General features: G+C 47.1%; 1 long non-coding RNA gene and 1 pseudogene across 1 annotated transcript; both read right to left on the bottom strand.

Moving 5' to 3' along the window:
- Positions 1–3,183: 3,183 nt before the first annotated feature.
- On the bottom strand, positions 3,184–8,201 carry LOC100356427 (dihydrolipoyl dehydrogenase, mitochondrial-like; annotated as a pseudogene).
- A 5,657-nt stretch (positions 8,202–13,858) lies between these two features.
- Positions 13,859–16,690, bottom strand: LOC127492350 (uncharacterized). Its single transcript, XR_011388333.1, has 2 exons — positions 14,217–16,690; positions 13,859–13,999 (listed from the first exon to the last, which is right to left on the bottom strand). It is a non-coding gene; the product is annotated as an uncharacterized lncRNA (long non-coding RNA).
- Positions 16,691–16,968: the final 278 nt, after the last annotated feature.

Raw genomic sequence — 16,968 nt, forward strand, 5'->3', positions numbered from 1 at the left:
TAGTATATTTGGGAGGTACAAGGGAACATTAGAAAGCTGGGGGCTGGAGGTAGTCATTCAGAGAAGCCAACCATTAAAGGAATGTGTTATGGGGCTGGTGCTGTGGGTAGCAGGTTAAAAGCCACGGCCTGTGGCGTTGGTGTCCTATATGGGCACAGTGCTGGCATCCCATATGGGTGCCAGTTCAAGTACCAGCTGCTCCACTTCTGATCCAGCTCCCTGCTAATGCACCTGGGAAAGCATCAGAGGATGGGCCAAATTCTTGGGCCCCAGCACCTGTGTAAGGGACCAGGAAGAAGCCCTGGATTCCTGGCTTTGGCCTGGCCCAGCCTCTTCCCCCTTCAAAAAAAGTAAAAAAAAAAAAAAAAAAAAAAAAAGTGTTCAACAAATACTATGGAAAAAAACACAATTGTTCCTCAGCTATCGAGACAAGGGCTGTTCAAATTCATCGTATCTCAAAGTGTCAATTTCACTTCTATAGATTACCTTTTAGTTAACCTATTAGTTACCACAGATCAAGGAGAACATATGGTATTTGTCCTTTTGGGACTGACTTGTTTCACTAAGTATAGTATTTTCCAGTTGCACTCATTTTGTTGCTCTAATAGACTTTTAGGTTTTTTTTCTTAATTAACTTTTTTATTAACTTCATCACCTTCTCATCCCACCTAAGGATTAGATGTTTTGGCTACTTTCATTTTAAAGCACTGAACAAAGGAGCTAAACACTACAGAAGTTTAGTGATCTGACCTAAACCATTTGTCCATAGTGGGAATGCCATTTCATCTTAAGGTTTTCTCTGAAATCCATGCAGTGACCTTCCTAGTGTATCACACTGCCCTTTGAGACAACTTTTATTTTCTAAAGGTAATGGAATAATTGACCTCTTTACTTCTTAATCTACGAAACTAAAGGGTTGTTTAGAACATCTGTTGTTTGTGCCTCCCCAGCATTCATTTGCATTCCTATAGCTGTGTATTTTTTTAAGATTTAATATATATATTTATTTATTTATTTATTTGGATGGCAGAGCCACACAAAGGCAGAGAGAGAGAGAAAGGACTTCCATCCGCTGGTTCACTCCCACAATGGCTGCAATGGCTGGAGCTGCGCTGATCTGAAGCCAGGAGCCAGGAGCTTCTCCCGGGTCTCCTACGTGGGTGCAGGAACCCAAGGACTTGGGCCATCCTCCACTGCTTTCCCAGGCCATAGCAGAGAGCTGGATCAGGAAGTGGAGCAGCTGGGACTCAAACTGGTGCCCATATGGGATGGCAGCACTGCAGGCGGTGGCTTTACCTGCTACACCACAGCAGAAAGAGAGGAGACAGGGAGGGATATCTTTCATCTGCTGGTTCACTCCGCAAATGGCTGCCACCACTGGGATTGGGCCAGGTTGAAGCCAAGAGCCAGGAGCTTCTTCTAGGTCTCCCATATGGGTGCAGGGGTCTAAGGACTTGGGCCATCCTCTGCTGCTTTTCCAGGCGCAATAGCAGGGAGCTGGGACTTGAACCAGTGCCCTTATGGGATGCTGGCACTGCAGATGGCAGCTTAACCTGCTGTACCTCAGCTCCAGTCCCAATAGCCCTGTCTTGTGGCTCTATCCTGGCCCATTTTCAGCCCAAAGAGCCCACCTCCATCTCCAGGTACCTCTGGAGGTATTCTTGGAAACTTTAATAAGCCTGGCCAATAAGAACAGCACAACAGTTACTGATGCAGGGCTGGGTATGTGGTCCAACTCTGGTCAGTCCAGGTGAGACTCAGTTCCAGGTCTTGCTTTTGTTTACTTGTCTGTTGCTTTTGAATGGTATGAGAGGGGACAACTGGCACAGAGCCCCTTCCTTTGCTGCAGAAACTGTCCAGGGCAGCGGCTCTCCAACTGTGACCACAGAACACTAACTGGGAGTGCATTAGTGAGTCAGACATGCTGGGGTGGGGCCCAGCAATTTGTGTCTAACAGGCCCTCCAGGTGATCCTGATTCATTCCGAAGTTGGAGAAACACTGGTTTCAGGGAAAGACTGTAGGCGGAGCCACGTGGGCAAGCCAGGGAGAACCCCATCAAAGATGACTATAGCCGTACAGAACCCACAGGGCTGAGAGATCCGGGAGGGGAAGATGCCTGATGCTAGCACTGGGGGCTCTGAGCCTGGTCATGCTGGAACTGACATTGACCACTGCATCATTCAGTCACTCTCGTGCTCTCTTTTTATTTTTATTTATTTATTTGAATATTTAAGACATTTATTTAGTTACCTTCATTCCCCACTGTAACACATTTAAGTCTCCATTTCATATGCGTTTTGTAAATAGACTCTCTTATTTTTTATTTTTTTTTAACTTTTATTTAATGAATATAAATTTCCAAAGTACGATTTATGGATTACAATGGCTTCCCCCACATACCGTCCCTCCCACCCACTACCCTCCCCTTTCCCACTCCCTCTCCCCTTCCATTCACATCAAGATTCATTTTCGATTATCTTAATATACAGAAGATCAGCTTAGTATACATTAAGTAAGGATTTCAACAGTTTGCTCAGACAAAAACAAAAAGTGAAAAATAATAGATGATTTTTTTTAAATGATGATGAAATCAGATCAGACCTATTGTCATGTTTAATCCCAGTGAGAGTCAAGTTGGGAGTTGACAATTTCTTTTTTTTTTTTTTTTTTTTTTTACAGAGGATCAGTTTAGTATACATTAGGTAAAGATTTCAACAGTTTGCACCCCCATAAAAACACAAAGTGAAATATATTGTTTGAGTACTCGTTATAGCATTAAATCTCAATACACAGCACATTAAGGACAGAGATCCTACATGAGGAGTAAGTGCACAGTGACTCCTGTTGTTGACTTTACCAATAGACTCTCTTATTTGTGTAACTGAATAACCTTCAGACTTGTAGTCCTCAATGGAACCTTACAAACTCTACCTTTAAACTACAACAATTGAATCGTTGAGTAAGACAAGTGAGAGACAGCCACTTTTTATTTACATTGTTTTAGTTTATACGTATTTAAGTCTTATTCTGATGACTAGCCTGTTTCCAACATGAAAACCAAATTTAAAATAACTTGATCACGTTGCTTCAACACAACTGTTCACGGCTCCAGCCGTGTAAAAGTAAATCCAACTTCACTGTCTCAGAGAGAAAACCTATTTAACACAAGTTCAGTGCAGCTGAACCCTTCATCAACATCATATAAATATAAGTTGATAGAAATTTTCTGGGTGCTCCTACTATAAGTAACCTTTTGTCCTACATATTAATGCACTGAAACAAAATATTAAGTTTATTTAAAATATGGATAGATTATTTCATTCTGTCCAAACCTACTGAATACTTTCCAGAAGTCTCATACCTCAGCCTAGATACTGTTTGAGCAGGGAGTATATTGTGACCTCTGTGGGGAGCAACCGGACTAGACTGAGTTACTGGGATTAAGACTTATTCTATGCATCTGCTCTCCCACAATATGGCGCTGGGAGAGAAGTAAACAGCTTCCGCACAGCTGCCTCCAGTTCAACTAATAAACTGTAGGACTTGCTATTGATTGGAGGAGAGCAGCGTACTCGGCGTGTGGGCAGCCGAGTTAGGATTGGCGGAGGAGGACTATAAAGGAGGAGAGAGACGGCATGCACCAGGAACATCTAAGGGGAACATCTAGCTGAAGGAACACCTGTGCAGCCCCCGAAGAGAGCCGGCCGGCGGTGTGCCACTCCCCTGCGGAAGTGGGGAATGCGGCCAGGGGGAACTGCCCTTCCACGGAGGTGGAAGGGATAGTAGCCAACCCGGGAAGAACCAGCAGCAAACCCGGGGAGGGCCGAGCAGACGAAAGAACAGCGCAGGGTCCTGTGTCGTTCCTCCACGAAGAGGGGGAGCGACATAATGGTGCCGTGACTCGGATATGAAGCCTAGGCAGGGTTTAGTGTCGTTCCTCCACGAAGAGGGGGAGCGACATAATGGTGCCGTGACTCGGATAGGAAACTTAGGACGGATAGGAAACTTAGGAGGGAAGAAACGGGAAGAACTGGGAAATTACTGGAGAGAGAGACTAGCAAACAGCCTAGGGAAAAGCCGGACGAAAAAGGTGCCGGAAGAAGCTATTGAAAGCCTAGGCATAGATTCGGATACGGACTACGGGGGAAGCTGGGAGAAATCTCTAAGGTTGAAAGCGAAAGTGAAAGCTAGAACAAACAGACTCGGATGCGGACTGTGGGGAGAGGCCAGGAGAAATGAGGGAGGAATATTGTTGGAAGAAAACTTAGGGAAACATACCGGGTAGAGAAAAGTGTTAGGGAAATTGAAGCCGCGGGGGGGCAGGCCGAGGCTGAAACGAAAGCCACTTTGGGATTCTCAAGTTAGCCCGGGAATAGGGGGCGAGAAATTGAAACCAGAAGCTGAAACGTAAGCCAGATTGGGATCCGTCTGATTAGCCCGGGGAGCAAAGGACGGGAAGCCAGATCGTGGGGCGGAGACGTAAGCTGGGTTGAATTCGCCAGGCTAGCCCGGGGAACTTAGATTGAATGCTAGTGGCGGACACGTAAGCTACGCTGTGTTACTCGCGGAAGCCGCCACGTGCAGAGAGAGCACGGGGCGTGAATAGATAGGGAACGGGGCTGGCGGGAGGCCGTGGTGCAGACGCGAAGGGCGTGGAGACCGCGGAGCGCGCGAAGCCAAGCCGCGCAAAGCCGGGAAGCCGCGCAGATGAGAGAGGCGCGGGCTGAAGCGGCTCAGAGCCGGCGAGGCGCCGAGAAGCAGCCTCGGGGCGGAGCTGCCGGCAGGGCGAGGCGCCGGGAAGCTGCAGGGATAAGAGAAATAGAAGTTTAGAAGCAAAGTGAGAGAAATAGGAATGCTGGAAGATAGAAGTAAAATGGGAGAAATAGGAATGCCCAGAGATAGAGAAATAGAGAAATAGAAAGGCCTCCCTACAACACTGCAATGTGAGAGCTTGGATTCGGTCTGCCTGATTAAGTGAGGCGATGAGCACGATGAGCACCTGCGGCGGCTAGCAGCTTATGCGCCGCAGGTCACCGAAGACAGGCACGAATTAACATCAGTAAGGCCTCCCCACAAAAAGGCAATGAGAAGGCTTGGATTCGGTTTGCCTGATAGGGCTTGTAAGCCCCTGCAGGCTCGACCAGAGCATGCGCTGCAGGGCACCGAACACAGGCACGCATCAGCGCCTAAAAACCTCCTCACAACATGGCGAAGAGAGGACCCGGATTCGGTTTGCCTGATTGATAGGACTTGTAAGAGCCTGTGGCAACTCTAGCAAGTAGAGCAGAGTGTGTGCCGCGGGACACCGAAGACAGGCGCGTATCAACGCCAAAAAATAAAAAGAAAGGGGGATCTGTGGGGAGCAACCGGACTAGACTGAGTTACTGGAATTAAGACTTATTCTATGCATCTGCTCTCCCACAATATGGCGCTGGGAGAGAAGTAAACAGCTTCCGCACAGCTGCCTCCAGTTCAACTAATAAACTGTAGGACTTGCTATTGATTGGAGGAGAGCAGCGTACTCGGCGTGTGGGCAGCCGAGTTAGGATTGGCGGAGGAGGGCTATAAAGGAGGAGAGAGACGGCATGCACCAGGAACATCTATGGGGAACATCTAAGGGAACCCGTGCAGCCCCCGAGAAAGCCGGCCGGCGGTGTGCCACTCCCCTGCGGAAGTGGGGAATGTGGCCAGGGGGAACTGCCCTTCCACGGAGGTGGAAGGGATAGTAGCCAACCCGGGAAGAACCAGCAGCAAACCCGGGGAGGGCCGAGCAGACGAAAGAACAGCGCAGGGTCCTGTGTCGTTCCTCCACGAAGAGGGGGAGCGACAGACCTCTACAAAAGCTCCCAAGGAATTTCTGAAAGAAAATCTGATCTTCTAAGTTAAAAGTTGATTGATTTGCCAATGATGCAGCCAGGTTTGCTTCTCTAAAAGCTTCTGAAAAGGTCGGACGTGCATGGCAGACTCTAGCTATATCTTCACGGATGCCCCGTACTCCAAAGTGAGAGCAGCTTCAATTACCATTCTCCAGCTCCTGGTCCTAGAATACGTGCTCCTGGTACTTCGTCGGCTTCTGCCCAAGAATCTTCACCATGCCATCTGTGTCTGCATTCGTTGTAGCTCTGCTGTTAGCATCAAATGGGAACTTATCAACTTTGTACTCAATACCCTCTTCCTTCAACTGCTCTTCTGATTTTCCAACCCAAGCAACCGCAGGTTGTGTGTAAATTACACATGGTGTGCAATTGTAATCAGTGTGCACAGTGCCACCAGCTAATCCTTGACACAGATAATGCCCTCGTCCTCTACTCTGTGAGCCATTGCCAGGCCAGCAATCACATCACCAAATGCACAGATATTTGGCATTTTAGTTTGGAATCTAGTATTCTACTTCTGGGATTCTACCTCTGGATGTAGTTCAATCCCCAGTTCTTCTGGTCCCAAATTCTGAGTAAAAGGTTACCAACCAAGTGATAACTTCAGCTTTATCACTAGAAGCAGCTTCAACAGAAACATCAATATTTTTTAAATTTTTTTGACAGGCAGAGTGGACAGTGAGAGAGAGAGAGACAGAGAGAAAGGTCTTCCTTTGCCATTGGTTCACCCTCCAATGGCCGCCGCGGCTGGTGCGCTGCGGCCAGCGCACCGTGCTGATCCGATGGCAGGAGCCAGGTACTTATCCTGGTCTCCCGGGTGCAGGGCCCAAGCACTTGGGCCATCCTCCACTGCACTCCCTGGCCACAGCAGAGAGCTGGCCTGGAAGAGGGGCAACCGGGACAGAATCCGGTGCCCCGACCGGGACTAGAACCCGGTGTGCCGGTGCCGCAAGGTGGAGGATTAGCCTAGTGAGCCAAGGCGCCAGCCAGAAACATAAATTTTTAAAAGATTTATATTATTTATATTTATATTTATATTATTTATATTATTCATTTTAAAGACAGAGTTACAGAGAGAGGTAGGGACACAGACAGAGAGGTCTTCCATCTGATGGTTCACTCCCCAAATGGCTGCAACGGCTGGAGCTGAGCCAAATCAAAGCCAGGAGCCAGGAGTCTCTTCCGGGTCTCCCATGTGGGTAAAGGGGCCGGAGGACTTGAGCGATCCTCCATTGCTTTCCCAGGTGCATCAGCAGGGAGCTGGATTTGAAGTAGAGCAGCTGGGACTCAAACTGGCGCCCATATAAGATGCTGGTACCGTGGGCCAGGGCTTTAACTTGCTGCACCACAGTGCTGGTCCTGAAACATCAATTTTTCCATCTGTTTTCTTGGTAGCACCAGTAACTGTTGTATTCCATTTAAATTTAAGTCCTTGTCTTTGAAGGATGCATAAACGTTTTTTAGTTATCTCCAATTCCAACTCCGCCTGCATGACTCAAAAATTGAACTGCTATCATGTCTGCCCCATGTCTATGCCACACTGAACTCAATTTTACCCCTATTAATCCTGCACCAAAAACAACCATCTTTTTTGGAACTTTTTTTTTTTTTTAAGATCAAGCACCTGTAGATGACACTAGTCTGTCTTCATCAGTTATACTTCCAGGAAAAGGAGGAAACTTCTGATCCTGTAGCCACAAGAATGCTCTTTGTGCCGATGACTTGCATGCTGCCATCAGCTTCTGTGGCAGTGATCTGATGTTTGCCAGTAATCTTACCACATCCATTGACAGGAACAAACTTACTCTGAGTAACTGAACAACTCCACCTGTTAAAGCTTGAGCTGCAGTGCTCAAGCTCCATCATCTTCTCTAAATTCAGGTGAACTTAGGACATTTTGATTCTCCTAGATGGAAAATCTTTTCCATGGGTCATATGGTAATAATGAGTTATTCGATAAAGCTTTAGAAGGAATACATTCCACAGTCAAGCATGTCCCTCTGAATGTTTCATTTTTCTCAGTTCAGACTGTCTTAAAGCCTAACTTGGCAGCTTTCATGGCAGTGACATATCCTCCAGGACCAGAACCCATCATGGTCACATCAGCATCAACGGATTGGTCTGCGTAATGGATTGAAATGGCCTCTCTTGGCCAAGGGGCAGTACACATGACTCCAGTTCTGCATTTTTCCCTGCTACTCTCCTTTCCACAAATGCTTTTACCACCCTTAAGTGTGTTCACCACTTTCTGTCTTTTTAAAATATATTGGAAGGGCCGGTGCTGTGGCATAGCAGTGCTGGCATCCCACATGCACGCTGGTTTGAGTCCTGGCTGCTCCACTTCTGATCCAACTCTCTACTATGGCCTGGGAAAGCAGTAGAAGATAGCCCTAGTCCTTGGGCCCCTGCACCCATGTGGGAGACCTGGAAGAAGCTCCTGGCTTTGGATTGGCGCAATACTGGTTGTTGTAGCCATTGGGGATGTGAATTAGTGCATGGAAGACCTCTATGTTTTTTTTTTTTTTTTTTTTTTTTTGGACAGGCAGAGTGGACAGTGAGAGAGAGAGAGACAGAGAGAAAGGTCTTCCTTTTCTGTTGGTTCACCCCACAATGGCCGCTGCGGCCGGCGCATCGTGCTGATCCGAAGCCAGGAGCCATGTGCTTCTCCTGGTCTCCCATGCGGGTGCAGGGCCCAAGCACTTGGGCCATCCTCCACTGCCTTGCTGGGCCACAGCAGAGAGCTGGACTGGAAGAGGAGCAACTGGGACAGAATCCGGCGCCCCAACCGGGACTAGAACCCAGTGTGCCGGCATGGCAGGTGGAGGATTAGCCTAGTGAGCCGCGACACCAGCCGACCTCTCTCTTTCTGTCTCTGCCTCTGCCTCTCTGTAACTCTACCTTTCAAATAAGTAAATAAATCTTTAAAAAAATAAGTACAATAAAATATACTGGAGAGATAGATGGGGGGGGGTGCTGTGGTGTAGCGGATAGAGCTGCCTCCTGCAGTCCTGGCATCCCATACGGGCTCTAGTTCAAGTCCTGGCTGCTCCATTTTCAATCCAGCTCTCTGCTATGGCCTGGGAAAGCAATAGAGGATGCCCAAGTCCTTGGGCCCCTGCACCTGCGTGGGAGACTGGGAAGAAGCTCCTGGCTTTGGATCCGCATAGCTTTGGCCGTTGCGGCCATTTGGGGCGTGAATCAGCAGATGGAAGTTTCTCTCTCTCTCTCTGACTCTCTGTAACTTTCTTTCAAATAAAATAAGTAAATCTTTAAAAAAAAGAGAGAGAGACCTCACCTTCTGTTGGTTCATTCCCCTAACTGCCTGCAGTAGTTGGGGCTGGGCATGGGGGAGGCCAGGAGCTGGGAACTCAGTTGAGGTCTTCAATGCAGAGACTCAACTACTTGATCTATCACCTGCTGCTTTTCAGGAGCTGCGTTGATGAGAACCTGTAACTGGGAGCCAGAGCAGAGAATTATACCCAGGTGCTCTGATATGGGACATGGGCATCTTAACTAGCTTCTTAACTGCTGGGCCAAACACTAACTTGGCAACCAAGTCCTGGCTGTCAAGGGGAACATTTATTCTTCCTTATGTTTCCAAGTGGAGAGATCCCCTTTGAACAGTGGTTCTCAAAGTGTGGTAACTCAAGCAGCGCCCCCAGGGAACTTACTAAAGAACACAGTTTGCCGGCGCCGTGGCTCACTAGGCTAATCCTCCGCCTTGCGGCACCGGCACACCGGGTTCTAGTCCTGATTGGGGCACCGGATTCTGTCCCGGTTGCCCCTCTTCCAGGCCAGCTCTCTGCTGTGGCCAGGGAGTGCAGTGGAGGATGGCCCAAGTGCTTGGGCCCTGCACCCCATGGGAGACTAGGAGAAGTACCTGGCTCCTGCCATCGGATCAGCGCGGTGCGCCAGCCTCAGTGCACCGGCCGCGGCGGCCATTGGAGGGTGAACCAACGGCAAAAGGAAGACCTTTCTCTCTGTCTCTCTCTCACTGTCCACTCTGCCTGTAAAAACAAACAAACAAACAAACAAAAAACAAACAAACAAAAAAAAACAAAAAACAAACAAATAACAGTTCATCAGGCTCCCCATTCTGTGTGGTAATAGCCCCAGGTGATTCCGTGCCCACTAATGGACAACTAGAATAGGACTCCTGGTCTCTCATTCACTCTTCCCCACGAAGAAGGTCTGAATTACCTGATTAGTGAGTTTGGCCTGGGCATGCTGTTTGTCTCCTCTCTTCCCTTGTCTCTGGGAGCCAGCCTGGGTAAAGGGACAGCTGCTCCGTTTCCCTAGGTGTCACAGTTTTACCAAAGGCATATTCCCATGTGATGAGGCTGCAGTTTTTCCATCCCGTCTGTAGCTAACTAGTAAATTTATTCTGGGAGCAGTGCAAGCAAACTCTTTTGGCCTCACACGTAAAACATGTCCTCCAATCTAGCTCTTACCAGGAATAAAGCCATCATTCTGTGTTCGTTTTCTCAATCGGGTCAGACTTGGCAGAGAAGAGAGGTGTTATTTAGTGAGTGCCCCAACACTGGCTAACAAAAGAGGAGTGGAGTAGCTGGCTCAGGCCCCTTTGCCTTCCACGATTTGTAGGGGAGGGGACAATGGCTTCCCTCCACATTCCCAGATTCTTGGGCTGAGCTACAAATTGTTGGCATAAAACAGATAAACAGGGAGACATCATATGACATTATATCCAGTGTGACAGTCCCACAAAATACGAGCCTTGAAGAAGGGTTAGATGATTGAAGCTTATATGGCATCCTGAGCTACACAGAGGATTGTGGACTTGGGGCTTCTGAGTGTGTTAGGTATCTACCCAGGCTATGGGAGAAAAATGTGATAATATGGGGCTGGTGTTGTGGTGCAGTGGGTTAAGCTGCGGCCTGCAACACCAGCCTCCCGTATGAGATCCTGCTTGAGTTTTGCTGTTCCACTTCCAATCCAGGTCCCTGCTAATGTTCCTGGGAAAGCAGCAGAGGATGACCCAAGTGCTGGGGGCCCTGACAGTCACATGGGAGAACCCGACAAAACTCCTGGCTTGGGCCTGACCCAGCTCTGGCTGTTGCAGCTATTTGGGAAGAAGTGAAGCAGCAGATGGAAGATATTTCTCTCTCTCTCTCTCTCTCTCTCTCTCTCTCTCTCTCTCTGTCTCTCCTTCTCTGTAAACCCTTTCAAATACATAAATAAACCTTCAAGGGACAAATACCATATCTTCTCCATGATCCATGATAACTAACAGAGCACCTAAAAGGAAATCTGTAGAAGTGAAATTGACACTTTGAGAAGCAATGACTTGAACAGCCCTTGTCTTGACTGTCGAGTAACAGTTTTTGTTTTTGTTTTTCTTAATGGAGAATGGGACTGGGAATGGGAGAGGGAGGAGGAGGTGGCTTGGGAGTGGGGGAGGGAGGGCAGGTATGATGGGAAGAATCACCATATTCCTAAAGTTGGACTTATGAAATTTGTATTCATTAAATAGACAGTTTCTTTGGGAAAAAAATAATAAACCTTCAAAAATATGTTGATTAAATGTCTTATTATGCAAATACAATCTCTCAGGTAATAAAAGTAGATTGGTGAGAACAGCTCTCTTCATAACACCGAGACTCTATCAACGTAGATTTGCTTTATGGATGTGAATTTCTTTTACAAAAGGACAGGTTTGCAGAACTACTCCTGTTTCTCAGAAAAACTGGCTTAAAATGTGGCAAAGACAGACAGACACCTTGTTGGCGGTGCTTCCATCCCCTCCATCATATTTCGGAGCGGTGTGTCCTGAGCCCCGGGCACATCCTAGGAGGCCAGGTGTCACCTTCTCTCTCCTGGGTGGCTGAGTGCACCGGGGAAGAAAACCTTGTTTGTTCTCATCAGACCATTGGTGTTGCACCTGTGGCAAACAACAGTCTCCCTCGCCCCATGGGGCAAGGGAGGGGAGATTGCAATCTTGAAGCATTTCCTTTCAGTTCTCTCCTGAAGCAGTGTGGTTCTGTGAGGCCTGAACCAGGCCTAGAAAACACTGCATTTTAAAAAGCTTCCTAGGAGCTGTCTACCTGCCCTGATTATCAGGTTCTGTTGGCTGTCTAGCCTAAATCTGTGTGGCTGCCCTTGACGTTGTGTGCTGCTGGGCCCAGAGATGCCTCTGTCCGTCGTTTGAAAGAAAGGGCATCTCTCTTCTCCCTTCTGCTTTTTTTTTTTGGGCTTTCCTGTGTTTGCCACAGATTTTTCAAATAGCACCAGTCATTCAGGGTAAGGGGTATGGATGAGAAAAAGACCCGTTTGAGGTTCTAAAAACCAGGCCCTGGAGCGAAAGGGAACTCAAATTTGGGGTTCAGTGCCCTAGAAGGGTAGACACATCTCTCTTCAGGCAGCTACTACAGGGAAGAAAGAGACAAAGCAGCTGTCAGTGGTGAGGATCAGAAGAATATTTTCTATAAATAACCCTCATTCTTGGTCTTCCTGGAATAGTTCACCCCCTCTTCCAGATTATCTAATTACCACTTATTTATTTATTTAAAAATAATTATTTTTTCTTGAAGACTTATTTATTTGAAAGGCACAGTTAGAAAAAGAGAGAGAGAGATATCTTCCATATGCTGGTTCTCTCCCCAAATGGTTGCAACAGCTGGACTGGACTGATCCAAAGCCAGGAGCTAGGAGATTTTTCCTGGCCTCCCACCTGGGTGCAGAGGCCCAAGCACTGGGGTCATCTGCTGCAGCTTTACTAGGTGCGTTAGCAGGGAGCTGGATTGGAAGGGGCATAGCTGGGACTCAAACTGGTGCCCTTGTGGGATGCTGGTGCTACAGGCATTGCCTTTACATACTATGCCACAGCACTGACCCCATAACTACCACTTGTTTTACATAGATTATATATATACAGTTTTGGTTCCTGTTTTGCCTAAATCTTTTAAAAGTGTTCATGAACATAATTTTCTATTTTTTTCATTAAAAAGATTGGACTTTATTAAAATTAAGAACAGGTACATTGGGGTGGGCATTTAGCCTAATGGTTAAGATACTGGTTAAGACACCCATGTCCCACATTAGAGTGCTTGGGTTCAATTCTAGGCTCTGGATCCAGATTCCGGCAGAGATGGTTCAAGTAATTGGGTTCCTGTTACTCACAAGAGAGACCTGGATTGAATTCCCATTTCCCAGCTTCTTCCTGGCTCAATGCTGGTTGTGGGGAGTAAACCAGTGGATAGGAATTCTCTCTTCCTGTCTGTCCTTCTCTGCATGTGTATTTCTCAAATAAATTAATTAAAAAAAAAAAACACTCACTTGTGATCTATCTGGGATAGCTGAGTGTCCTGTCAATTTTTTTTATTTGACAGGTAGAGTTATATACAGTGAGAGAGAGAGAGACAGAGAGCACCCCCCAAATGGCCGCTATGGCCGGCTCTGTGCTGATCCAAAGCCAGAAGCCAGGTGCTTCCTCCTGGTCTCCCATGTGGGTGCAGAGGCCCAAGCACTTGGGCCATCCTCCACTGCCCTCCTGGGCCACAGTAGAGAGCTGGACTGGAAGAGGAGCAACCAGGACTAGAACCCAGTGCCCTATGCTGGCGCCACAGGCGGAGGATTAGCCAATTGAGCCATGGCGCTGGCCCTGTTGTCAATGTTTTAATAATCTATTTTAAGTACAAGAGCTCTGGAGCTCAGACCTCCTGGATTCAAATATGCACTATACCATTTACCAGCTGTGCAATATCTCTTACCACAGCTTTTTGGAAAACACAAATAACATAATCTACTTGGGGTGGTTGGTTAATGGATTACACTGGATAATGTTTTAAGCCATTAGCACAGTGCTAGGCCCACAGTGAGTGTTTGATCAGTGGTGGCATACCTGATTCTATGGATACATCTCTATCTATCTTTATAGCTGTACTGTATACACGATGCATACTGTTCTGTATTCTCCTGTATTTGTCAGTTCACATTGCTGTACAAAGTCCCTTAGGCTGAGTACTTGCTAAACTGCAGAAATTTATTTCTCACAGTTCTGGAGGCTGGGAAGTCCAAGATCAAAGTGCTGGCAGATCAGTATCTGGTGAGGGCGCTCTTCTTCATATACAATACCTTCTGTGTGTCCTCCCACGGTGGAGTGAGGCTTTATTAAAAAACAAAAACAAAAACAAAACTTCTTTATTTATTAAGCCCATCTAATAAAAGCTTCTCCTACATCTCATGCATGACAGCAGAGTCCTCATAACCTAAAAAAGGTATTACCTTTTTTTTCTTTTTTAAAGATTTATTTATTTATGAAAGACAGAGTTAGAGAGAGAGAAAGAGAGAGAGAGAGAGAGAGAGAGAGAGAGATCTTCTACCTGCTGGTTTACTCCCCAAATGGCCGCAGTGGCTGGAACCGGGCCAGGCCAAAGCCAGGAGCTTCTTCCAGGTCTCCCCTGTGGTTCAGGGCCCTAAAACTTGGGCCATCTTCAGCTGCTTTCCCAAACGCATTAGCAGGAAGCTGGATCAGAAGTGGAACAGTCAAAACCTGAACTGAAGTCCATGTAGGAAGCTGGTGCCATAGGTGGCAGCTTTACCTGCTATGCCACAGTACTGGCCCTGGTACCATTTCCTTTAAAAAAAGGTTAATTTATTTTCATTCACTTAAGAGAGAGAGAGAGAGAGAGAGAGAGAGAGAGAGAGAGACATCCACTGGTTCACTCCCCAAATGTCTACAACAGCTGGGGCTGGGTGAAGCCAAAGTCAGGTGACAGGTACTCCATCTGGGTCTTCCATGAGGGAGCTGCCTCAAAGGATGAGTTGGAAGGAAGCTGGATTGGAAGCAGAGGAGCTGAGATTCAAACTGGCACTCTGATATGGGATGTGGGCAGCCCAAGCGGTGGCTTAATCTGCTGTGCCATAACGCCCGCCCCAGGCCCCTACCTTTCAATGCTTAATCACACTGGAGATTAGGTTGCAACATACTAGTTTTGGGAGGATCCAAACAGTCAGACCATAGCACCTACCTATCTCATTTTCCTACAAAAATAAAAATTGTTTATGACCACATAGTGTTCTATACTATGGCTGTAGCATCACTTATTTAACCAAGACTCTGTTTATAGACATTTAGATAGTTTTCAATATTTGAAAAATGCTATGATGTCTGCTGGACTCTCCTGGCAGCCATGCCTGAGGGATCTGACTTTGGTCTTGTTCAGCCTTCTTGGCTGTTGGATTCCCAAAGTACTGTGCTACCCTGGGAGGGACATTAACCTGGGAGATAGAGATCTGAGTTCCAGTCGTGCTTCTGCTTTGTCCCTAGGTGATTTTGGGGGACTACCCTTTTATCTTTGTACCTTTGCTCTGCGTCTGAAATAGGAGAACTTTAGAGGGAATGACCTCCTGGACCTGAGATTCTCAGATCATCCTCTGCTAAGCTGTGGATTCCTTCAGCTCCATTGTGGCCTTCCTCAGGGCTGCCTGTGCACACGCTTGAGCATGCCTTTCAGTTTCTATTCTTAGCAGCATGATCTTTAAACAAGGAATAGATTTGTGCTTCTGTCTCATCTCATATGCATGCAGCTCCTGCTGGGCTGTTTCATTCTCTACCAGCCATTCATTCACATTAAAAGCAATGGCCCATTAAGGAAATAAGTGGATGCTGCTGCCCTGTGAACCAAGATAAGGATTGCAGGCTCTCTGATTGGGGACTTGGCCCTCTTTGGTCATCAAGCCATGGCTCTTTCTGACTTAGCCAGAGATGAGGTCAGGGGAATCTTGATTTCAGAAACTCCCTATTCACTCCATCCTCTGACCCCTTCTCTAGGGTGGATCTGGATCAGGGATGCTATTTGGTCAGTAGTGGCTTTTAATGATGATCAGTACCCAGCAGTCCAGATGAGAAGGTCATTGTTGTCCTGACATAAAGCATGGACATAAAGGCCATCATTGTGGTGAAGTGGGTTATTCTTCTGCTTGTAATGCTGGCATCCCATATCAGAGTGCCAGTTTGAATTCTGGTTGTTCTGGTTTGGATTCAACAGGAAGGCAGCAGAAGATGGTCCAAGTGCTTGCAACCCTGCCACCCACATAGGACACATAGATGGAGTTATAAGCTCCTGGCTTTAGTTTGGCTGTTGTGGTCATCTGAGGAGTGAACCAGCAGACAGAAGATACCTCTCTCTATCTCTGCCTCTCTCTCTGTAGCTCTGCCTTTCAAATAAATGAATCAATCTAAAAAGTCTGTTCACAATAGGTGAATTTGAATAAATAGTATATGGGTGCTTTTATACTTTATTCATTGAAATTGCTCCCAAATAAGTTTTTAAAAGCACAATCCATTTAGTTTTTCTTTTAAAGATTTTATTTATTTATTTGAGAGGCAGAGTTACAGAGAGGGAGAAAAGGGAGAGAGAGGTTTTCCATCCCCAAATGACTGCAATGGCCGGAGCTGAGCTGGGATAACCTGAAGCCTGGAGCCAGGAGCTTCCTCTGGGTTTCTCCTGTGTGGGTGCTGGGGACCAGGCACTTGGGCCATTTGCCGCTGCTTTCCCAGGCCACAAGCAGGGAGCTGGATCGGAAGAGGAGCAGCATATGGGATGCTGCAGGTGGAGGTTTAGCCCACTAACTACACCACAGAGCCAGCCCCCATTTATAGTTTTGTGGGTCAGGAATTCAGCAAGGGCTGGGGCTAGGCAGTTCTTGCTTGGGGTCTCTCATGCAGTTGCAGTCAGATGCCAGTAGGGGCTGCAGGCATCTAGAGGTTGCATTGGGCTGGGTGTCCAAGAAGCCTCACTCAAATGTGGCGGTTGATGTTAGTGGCCTGGTGGGAGCTCAGGTGGACTTCTCACCAGCATGCCCACGTGGGGCATCTTCAGCATGGTAGTCTGATGGAGTCAACCATCTTACTTCGTTTCTCTCAGTGCAGGAATCCCAAGAGAACAGGTGGAAGCTGCATGGTCTCTTATGTAGTCTTGGGTATTAAGCAGTATCTCTTCTGCTGCATTCTATTAGTTGCATCTGCATTACCTAGTATGTCAAGAATGTGCGGTTGTGTTCCAAAATCGTCATAAATGCTCACTATAGGCCAGTTTTATGTGCTTTCTATTAGTTAACATGATTCTTCTT

The sequence above is a fragment of the Oryctolagus cuniculus genome, chromosome 1, assembly GCF_964237555.1.
Source record: "Oryctolagus cuniculus chromosome 1, mOryCun1.1, whole genome shotgun sequence".
Taxonomy (NCBI): Eukaryota; Metazoa; Chordata; class Mammalia; order Lagomorpha; family Leporidae; genus Oryctolagus; species Oryctolagus cuniculus.